Raw genomic sequence first — 9,557 nt, forward strand, 5'->3', positions numbered from 1 at the left:
ATTATTTAATTAGCCACGATTAAATGATGATAAAAGCTACAAAATTACAAAAAAAATATAAAAAAATAAATTTAGATTAGACACAGTAAAAAAATGTAATAAAATAGTGCAAATTATTAATCATGATAAAACAGTAAAATTTAGTCACAAGAATAATGTGACTAAAAAACCCACCAATATCAATCACAGAAAAAGATGTGATTGAAAAATTCGACCTACCCAAATTAATCATAGATAAATTGTGACAAAATAATTATGTTCGTTTTGCTTAAAAATATATAGCCACAGTCACAAACATGGATAATACTGTATAAACCATGGCTATGTAAAAATTTTCACTATTTATAAAACTGTGACTAATAGCCTAAAAACCATACTAAAATGTGAATGCGATACCTTTAATGCTTACTGTTCTTTTTTTTGGCTAATATATACTAGTCATGGTTTTACCAATATCTTTTTTAACCGTGACAAATCACCTTACATGGTGTAGTCCTAGGTAGTTGACCGATTGACTTGGGTTGTGGACTTGTGGGACATAATCTCCTCAAGAACAATCTAACAAATGTAGCATAATAATTCATGAGTAAATTTCCCTTAAAACCAAGAGGTGTCATTCTTGATAAATTATTGTGATAATAACAGTTTAGAAACAACTGATAAAATCCAACTGGTGGTTGTTTCCACGAGTTTCTAATTCTGGATTTTAGTTTCTTGGTAGTACTGTAGTAGAGAAAATGTAATGTAACATTAACAAAATATAAAACAAAATAAGATGTCATGTCAGCAGCTACGTCAATAAACACGTGGCAATACGTGAGATGAGAGAAGCACGTGGGTCAGAGAGGCAGGCCGGGTCAAAAGGGACGGGGTTGAAGCAGTCTGGTGGAGTGCGCTGTTAAGTGACATGTGGGGGAAGTTTCGGAGCCGTTGATCCTAGGCGTGACCTAACGGTGCTGGAGCGAGTCTAGAGGGAGAAAGAACCTGAAGCGAGCCGCAATCTTCTGGTGGCGCGTCCAGCGGCGAATGACGACGATTTTGGAGGCGTTGAAATGATGACAACGGGACGAAGACGATGGTGGCGGCTGTGATGAACCAAGACGTCAGGAAGGGATCGAAAAATATGGACAAAAAAAACTACCGGAGGGAACAAATCAAAAGAGCTATGAACTAATATTCATAGAAGAAAAAAAAAAACCTATGCTCTGATACCATATTAAAAACAAGAGAGTAATATAAAAATAGTAATTATGTATTATTGTACAATGTACAAAGGTATATATAAGTGTTAGAAGGATTAAAATAATAAATGCATAAAATCCTACAATAAATACACAAATATGCTACATAATTATAAATGATACTTATTGATCTTAATTGATTCTAATTATATGTTAACATTAGATATTTAAATGTAAGATCTAGGAATGTCCGTTGTTGACTCGGAGGCTTAAACCCATGACAGGGGATGAATGACACAAGGTGGCAGATATACCACACATCCAAATTGATGACCAAGTACTTTTTTGAGGTTGGCGTGCCATTGTGTTAGTGGCTTGAAAGTTGAAACAACAAAACTTGGCAAATTATTTATAGTTTATATATGTCAATACTTGCTCTTGTTTTGTTCTATAGTTTTTCTGCATCAAATTGAAGAGAATTGCTTCTGTAATGACCTTAGGTCTAAGTTTTACTACAATGGTATTAAATATTAAAGAAAAGATCGAAGCCAAGAAAGTAGATAGTACCTGTTAGTTTTTGTTGATTCATACAGTCCCTCGTACGGTTTTCCATTTTTTACTGTTACAAACCCGGAGTGCCAAATTAAATGGCGGGGAAGGTTGGAAAAGAATAGAACGAAAGAGTGCAGAATTTGGATCGAGTCCGTGGCAGCAACTTCAATTCTCACAGCAACAACTCTAACCACAACGTCACGGATATAATCTCAACAACAACAGCAGCATTGCTACCACTTCAAGGTAAAGGAAGAGCAGTGGTGGATCTTGACTGCAACAATTCCGACGACTCCGACGACTCCGACAGCAACATTTATGTCCCCAGAGGCTCCGGTAAACAATGGAAAATCAAAAGCAAAAGCATAACAGACCCTTCTCTAGTGACCTCTTCCACATACAACGAAGGCAACCGCAAAGACAGTGGAAGAACAGAAGGTTGGCTCTGTCTCGTAGTGTGGTGGAAGGCAGCAGCTTCTCGGCAACGAGCTCCAACAGAGCTCCCTTTCTCTCTCCCATTCGCGCCCCTTTCTCTGCCCTGTTTTGCGATGACGATGGTCTCAACCAAGACGGCGCCGGTCTCGATCAACAGCAGCGGCGGCGACGGGACTCCCTCCTTCCTCTTCTCCGTTGCACGCTTTCCTTTCTCCATGGAAGCTATGCGGCCTCACTCTCATCTCTCTCTCACACGTTTCTTCCTTTTTCTTTGCGACAGCCCCGCCAGCGCCCAGCCCTGCCGGTGACTTCTCTTCCCTCTTCTCCCTCCCTTCATCCTTTCTTCTCCACTCACTTGCTCTCTGATTTCTGGCTCTCCTCACTTTCACTTTTTCTTTCTCATGTCTCTGGGTGTATGTGTTTTAATGAAATTTGGGCAAAATTAGAAATTTTAGGATTAGGATTAAGTTTGGGAAAAGAGGGAAAAAGGCAGTTTAGGAATTTTATAAAAATGAGCGGGTAGAGTAGTAATTGAAAATTAAATGCATTCATTATTTAGTTTGCAAAAATTCGGGTGTTACATTCTACCCTCCTTACAAAAATTTTTGTCTAAAAAATTGATCTAATTTGCAAAAAAATGGCCATTTACTAAACATAGGAAAGAAGTATAAGGTGGTGCAAAGGTTACAAAATAGGTTTGTGTTAAAAAAACGTGGTTAACATTCACACACACTCTTGTTCCCTTGATAAGACAAACACATATAGCGTGCTCCAACTTGTACCAAAATTTCATTAACTTCCTCCTCATAACACTCTCACTTCATACAAGACTTGGAATTTCAACTGCTCAAATTTCAGTATTATCTACTTCGTTTTGACAAAATTCTCCAACAATACATGCAAATTTAGCATAACTTACTTCAACTATTCTCGACTGTACTTTACCAAATAAGTCATTCAAGGATTTTTAAGTTCTTACTAATTACCAAGGGGCAATCCAATCACCAAAATGACTCATTGCGATGTTATCCACATATGCTCAAAAACTTTAACGAAGCATGATCACCTTACCTAACACTTTTTTAACCCACAATCAGCTCGCAAATCTATCGCCAAATGAACTGACGTATCACTTGCTATATCTAGGAAATGCACGTTACACTGAAACAAGCTCGAGCTTACTCAATGGGATACAAAACTTAGGAAGAGAAGAACAAACATCACGGATGGTGTTCGCAAGAATTCAGAAGGGTGTTTAGGATCGCAACTAAGCAACAATGTACAGAAACAACGAAGTCTTCTAGAAAGAAAGTCGAAATAAGTTCAAACTGAATAAAAGAAGTATAAATCTCTCAAGAATTTATCACTAAAGTCAATGGCAATATTTACAAAGATTTAAGAGAATGATTAGGAACACAATCAAATAGGACATTCATTAACAACGGATAAAACTAAGAGAGTCATTTCACATGATCAAAAGAAAAATATGAAACGAACATTTCAAAAGAAATAATAAAAGCATAAATGCTATCACATCAAACAAAATTAAGTTGTAACAAAGGATACAAGGTTCATAAATTGGTGCTTAATAGCGGTTAAGGGCAAGGGTTTTTTCTCAAGATCTTTGGAAGATACCTAGGTGCACAATCAAGCAAGGATATGCATAAGCAAATGGAATGTGGTTGAAAAAGAATCAAGGTGTATTCAAAGAAAAAAAACTGGGGTGAAAGTCTCCTATAAAGTTAATAAAAGAATAGGTGGTGTTAATCATTGGAATTTAACTTTGAACAAAGATTTTTCTTTAATATTTTTACCTAAAAGCATTGTACAGCTCCCTTGAGTTAATGAATTGAACCACAAACAAGTAGTTATAAGTGAATTGTATTTGACTATAAAATGTGTTATATTTGAAGAAGGCTACTGATGGTCAGAATAGAGAATGTGTTGCAGCGAATATAGAGGGGGAAAAATACCATTACATTCAGAAGCAATAATAATCAACAATATCAGATCACATAACAATAGCAAACCAAGAATCAGTAATCTACCTATATAAAAGTAGAGTTGAACAACTCTCATAATTCTCTCTTCTCAATATACTAATTATTTCAAATTCTTTCATTTAATGTTTCCTACTTGAAGGAAAGAAGGGTGCAAAAATCATAAAAGTTTCTTTCTCAGTTAAGAACCTTACCAAATAACAAAGACATAGCATTCTTTCAAGTATACGAATCTTTTCCTATAAATATTTTCTCAATAACATTACCAAATAATTTTTCCTTTGTTTATTGAAAATCAAGTATGAAATTTGGGATTGAATCAGATACGATAATTGCAAACCAAGATTCAAAAGCAAAAATGACAAATCAAGAAATTTAAAGGGAAATAACATGTAACAATGAAGCAAATGCTTTTACTTAGCACTTTGAAATGTTGTTTGTCCAAGATCTAAAAAGGAACAAAAGGTAAATCAAGAACTACAAACAATTACATGTAAGGCAATGAAAAACCTATTACATTGTGTTTACTGAAAATGAATTAGTGAACCTAAAGGGCAAGTAAAAAAAAAAAAAAAAAAGAAGCAAACTAAGGCCTATCTTGTTATCTCCTTTCATTTATCTTTAATTAACTTCAAAATACAAGCAAATTAAGACTCCATAATGTTAATTAGTTTACCCTTACATAAAGTAACAAGGTTTAATCATACACAGGCAAATCAAGACTCTATACATCAAGCTTAAATTACACACCATGTATTCTCACCTCATAAAAAGGCAAAACACCTAAACTAATATAAAAAGATATAAATATAAAAATTGAACTAATTTATATTCTGAACAGAACAAGGAATCAATATTCAATATTCAATAATCAATTAATTTCAGAAATCAAGATGTCAAGAGAAGCACACAAACTAAAAGAATGACATTACATAGCTACAACAACGGTGGAGAGAGAAGACGTAACAGCACGATCAGATTGAGATATGTATAAGATGTAGGAGATGAAGCAAATGAATCAAATCGCATTTCGACAAGAATTAAAACAAGAAACTCCCAATATGAAAGATAGAAGAATGAACGATATGTCAAATCACGTGGCACGATCAAAGCGCATACTTCAACACAAACTAACCTGAGAAAAACACTTAGTGTTCCCAAACTTAACGATTACCATTACTAAAAAAAAGGAGGAGTTTAGAAGAATTATTGCTCGCAAGTTATAATTTTCTAGCCCTGTATGCATCATGCTCAACAACCACCCCACAAGATGTAACAACGCCAGATATTTTCACTCACGATGCATGATTTATAATAATTAGTTGAAAGTAAGATATTTTAACTCACGATACATGATTTATAACAATTAGTTGAAAGTAACAAGGGGAAACTATTGGAAAAAAAAGTTGTTCAACTTTAAGGAATTAGATAGTAATTCACAGCAAACACAGATCAAATCTTTTAAGTAATTTATAAAATATTGACATAAGAGATCATAGAGAACAACACGAAGACGAAGAAGATTAAAGTATACATTCTCAAAATCGGAGAAGATTAGAACTAGTTATGAGAAAATTTGTGAACCGAAACCCAAACTAAAATCATTGCAAAAACACGTTCGAAAAAAATTTGCCAAAGGATAAGTCAAGATTGGGTACAAAAGGACAGAACTTATAGAAGTAGTTAGAAACAGCATAGGACGCATGATCACAATAAACAGAAGACAACAATAACAGAAGACAAAGAGGACATTCCTATAGGCTTTCAATAGTGCCACAATTTGAACAAATAGGCGCGCTTCTACTTATACCATTGTGATCCTATCATAGGACACTTGCTCCATATTACACAAATTAAACTTAAGCTCTCATACCCCTTTGTCACAGCCCACAATAAGCCATGACTGGCCTCAGGAAAATAGTCCCCCAGCAAGCCTAACAAATTCGAATATAAAATAAATAAAAGGTGATAAATATTTTGGATAAATTTATAATTTCTAGAATGAATAATTACATATTTTTAACAAAACTAAATAAACAAATATGGACAGATCCTACTTGTGACATATGGAGCAGATGACATCTAAGAACTCAACAAAGAATAGATATTCATTGCAGATTATTACTCTTGGATAGAAATGCTCACATAATCAAATATTTATTCCTGAAAAATATTTTTAGAAAAACAAGTGAGTTTTGTAACCTAATGACTAGACAGAGTACATCTATAATTCACATGAGACTATACAACACTATTATAAAAATAATTTTAGTTAGAAAATAATAATTTATATGAATGAGTGAATCAATAAGGGAGTTCTCATATAGAAATCAAATCAAATAGTCCACACTTGGACAGCTCCACCTCTAAGAGTAGCCCTTTCTTCTCGTGTGTCCGTACGGAATAACAGATCCAACGTGTGGCCTACACGTTAGGCTAGTAACTCCCCTGCTAGCTGAGGTTTGAGCCAGATGCATATAAATTAACGTCGGTTTTTTAATACGAACCTCCTAAACCAATTCAAAATATGTAATTTCGAATATAACGAATTCTTCAGTCTTTCAAACATGAGGTATTAAATTAAATCAAATAATACTTTATCATCGAAATCATATCCAATCATATTTTCTCAATTTTAAGGCATTTCAAATATATTTCATAATTTTAAAATAAGTTAATACCAACAAATACTTCAATGTTTCAAAAATACATATTCGAGTAAAATCAAATGCTTTAAAATAATATAAAACTTCTTCAAACATAACATATAGTCTCATAAAAACATATAGTCTCATGTACATATTAAAATGAGTTTAATAAAAATAAATATTTAGTTCAAATAAATCGATTATTAAAACAAAATTAAAATACTTTGAAAGTAATCTTTGTAAGTATAATTAAATTCAAAGCACTTTATATCAAAATAATTATAAACGTAAAGTCAAACAATTATAATTATAAATGTAAAACTTACTGGCAAATTAATTTCAAGGAACCAAAGGGACCGAATACAAAATGCCAAATTAAATAGCGAAAAAGATTGAAATAGAATGGAACGAAAGACAGCAACTTCAATTTTCACGGCAGCAACAGCTCTAGCGACAACGTCAAGGATATAATCTCAACAGCAACAACAGCATGGCTACCACTTCAAGGTAAAGGAAGAGCAGTGGTGGATTTGACGGCAACAATTCCGGCGACTCCGACAGCAACATTTATGTCCCAGAGACTCCGGCAAACAATGGAAAACCAAAAGCAAAAGCAGAACAGACCCTTCTCTAGTGACCTCCACCTACAACGGAGGCAATCACAATGACAGTGGAAGAACAGAAGGTTGTCTCTGTCTCGTAGTGTGGTGGAAGGCAGCAGCATCTCGGCAACGAGCTCCAGCAGAGCTCCCTTTCTCTGCCCTGTTTGGCGATGACGATGGTCTCAACCAGGATGGCGCCGGTCTCGATCAACAGCAGCGACGGCGACGGGACTCCCTCCTTCCTCTTCTCCGTTGCGCGCTTTTCTTTCTCCATGGAAGCTCTGCGACCTCACTCTCATCTCTCTCTCGCACGTTTCTTCCTTTTTCTCTGCGACAGCCCCGCCAGCGCCCAGCCCTGCCGGCGACTTCTCTTCCCTCTTCTCCCTCCCTTCTTCCTTTCTTCTCCACTCGCTTGCTCTCTGATTTCTGGCTCTCCTCACTTTCTCTTTTTCTTTCTCCTGTCTCTAGGTGTATGTGTTAGGGCAAAATTAGAGATTTTAGGATTAGGATTGGGTTTGGGAAAAGAGGGATAAAAGTAGTTTAAGAATTTTATAAAAATAAGAAGGTAGAGTAGTAATTGAAAATTAAATGCATTCATTATTTAGTTTTGCAAAAACTCGAGTGTTACACATCACTTGTTGGATTTAGCTTAGCTTTGTGCACCGAACAGATACTTATAAAAAATTATCTTATCGAAAATAAAAGAAAAAAACTACTACTAACGATACAATTTACAAATTACAAGTCATTGTTGTATCTGATGAAAAATTATTCTACCAAAGATTAAACTTGATGACCATTGCTGTTGTGATAAGAGATTGCAATCTATTTATTTATCTTATATAAAAGTTGATACCAAACTCATTCTATATTTAAGTAATGACACCCCGTGTAGTTCAGATTCTTGAGACTCTTTCATTGTGCTTATGTGTAAACAGTTGATATTGCAAGGTAGCAAATTCTCCTGTGGACATCCATGCCTATGCATCACTCTCCATTATTAAAGTTACTAGATCATTTAAATTCAGTCTCACTGAAATTTGGCTTGCACAAACTTTGGTGCTTATCACTCATTGGATTTAACTTTATCCATTAAAGTTACTAGATCATTTAAATTAAAAGGGATAAGTAATGATTTCCCTGAGTCACACTCTCAGATGGTAACTGTAATGCATCACACTAAGGTATATGTGCCTCGAGCAGAATATTGGTAATTACAAATTAGACTGTTAATGCTTCTGCAGCCGCTTGAGTTTCCATAATTGCTTCATAAGCAGTTTCTTCAGTCTCCATAATTCCATAATTACAAACTAGACTGATTATACTATTGAGACAAATTTAGTAACATCTACTAAATGGAACAATAGTCAAATGAGGAACGATTTCACATGTTACAAATCCAACATTTTGTTCAGTAAAGCAAAAACCAAGCTATTACATATTAACTATGTCTACATTAATCCTTTAATAAAGGTTTTTTGCCATTTTAATTACTCTCTTTTCTTTATTTCTTTTATCTTTTCTTTCATAAAAAAAAATCAGCTAATCATAACACTTGTCAAAGCATGTTAAGAAGGTAATATAGATCAAACATTATTTTAATAAGTCTAGAGTATTCAAGATATTAAATTACAAACTTTGACTTAATCAAAAGAAGAATGTGGAACCTTTAAAGAAAAGTAAAATTGAATAGGAATTGACAGAAACAATCTTGTAAACCGTGTATATTTGTTATAAGTTGCTTTAGATATTTAGGAATCTAAACCGCTAATTATAGCTATAAATTGATGGTACTTCTATGCTTGTTAATATAAGTTCCATGAATGAAAATTTCTGAGTTAGTATAAAAAAGATCTCATCTATTTTCTTATGAATATCGGTGAGTTTGAAAGAAAAAGTATAATAGTGTCTCAAGATGACTACTTCCATTCACCTCATTCTATTTTTGCGGCCGCCATTAACTCATCATTTTTTTTTGTTCAAATTTTTTGGTCCATGCATCTGGTCCATTGGAAAACTCATGGAAAAAATTTATTTAAATAACATTGTTGAAGTTTGATCATTTGCTTATAATTATATGAGTCTTGAACAAAATTGCAGTTATCCCACTCAAAATTAAGAAAACATTTTTCCACAGAG

General features: G+C 34.1%; 1 long non-coding RNA gene across 1 annotated transcript; it reads right to left on the minus strand.

The window, feature by feature from the left end:
* Positions 1 to 591: 591 nt before the first annotated feature.
* LOC140182523 (uncharacterized) lies at positions 592 to 2,567 on the minus strand. Its single transcript, XR_011878263.1, has 2 exons — positions 1,749 to 2,567; positions 592 to 1,085 (listed from the first exon to the last, which is right to left on the minus strand). It is a non-coding gene; the product is annotated as an uncharacterized lncRNA (long non-coding RNA).
* Between the last annotated feature and the right edge of the window lie 6,990 nt (positions 2,568 to 9,557).

Source organism: Arachis hypogaea, chromosome 3 (genome assembly GCF_003086295.3).
Source record: "Arachis hypogaea cultivar Tifrunner chromosome 3, arahy.Tifrunner.gnm2.J5K5, whole genome shotgun sequence".
NCBI lineage: Eukaryota > Viridiplantae > Streptophyta > Magnoliopsida > Fabales > Fabaceae > Arachis > Arachis hypogaea.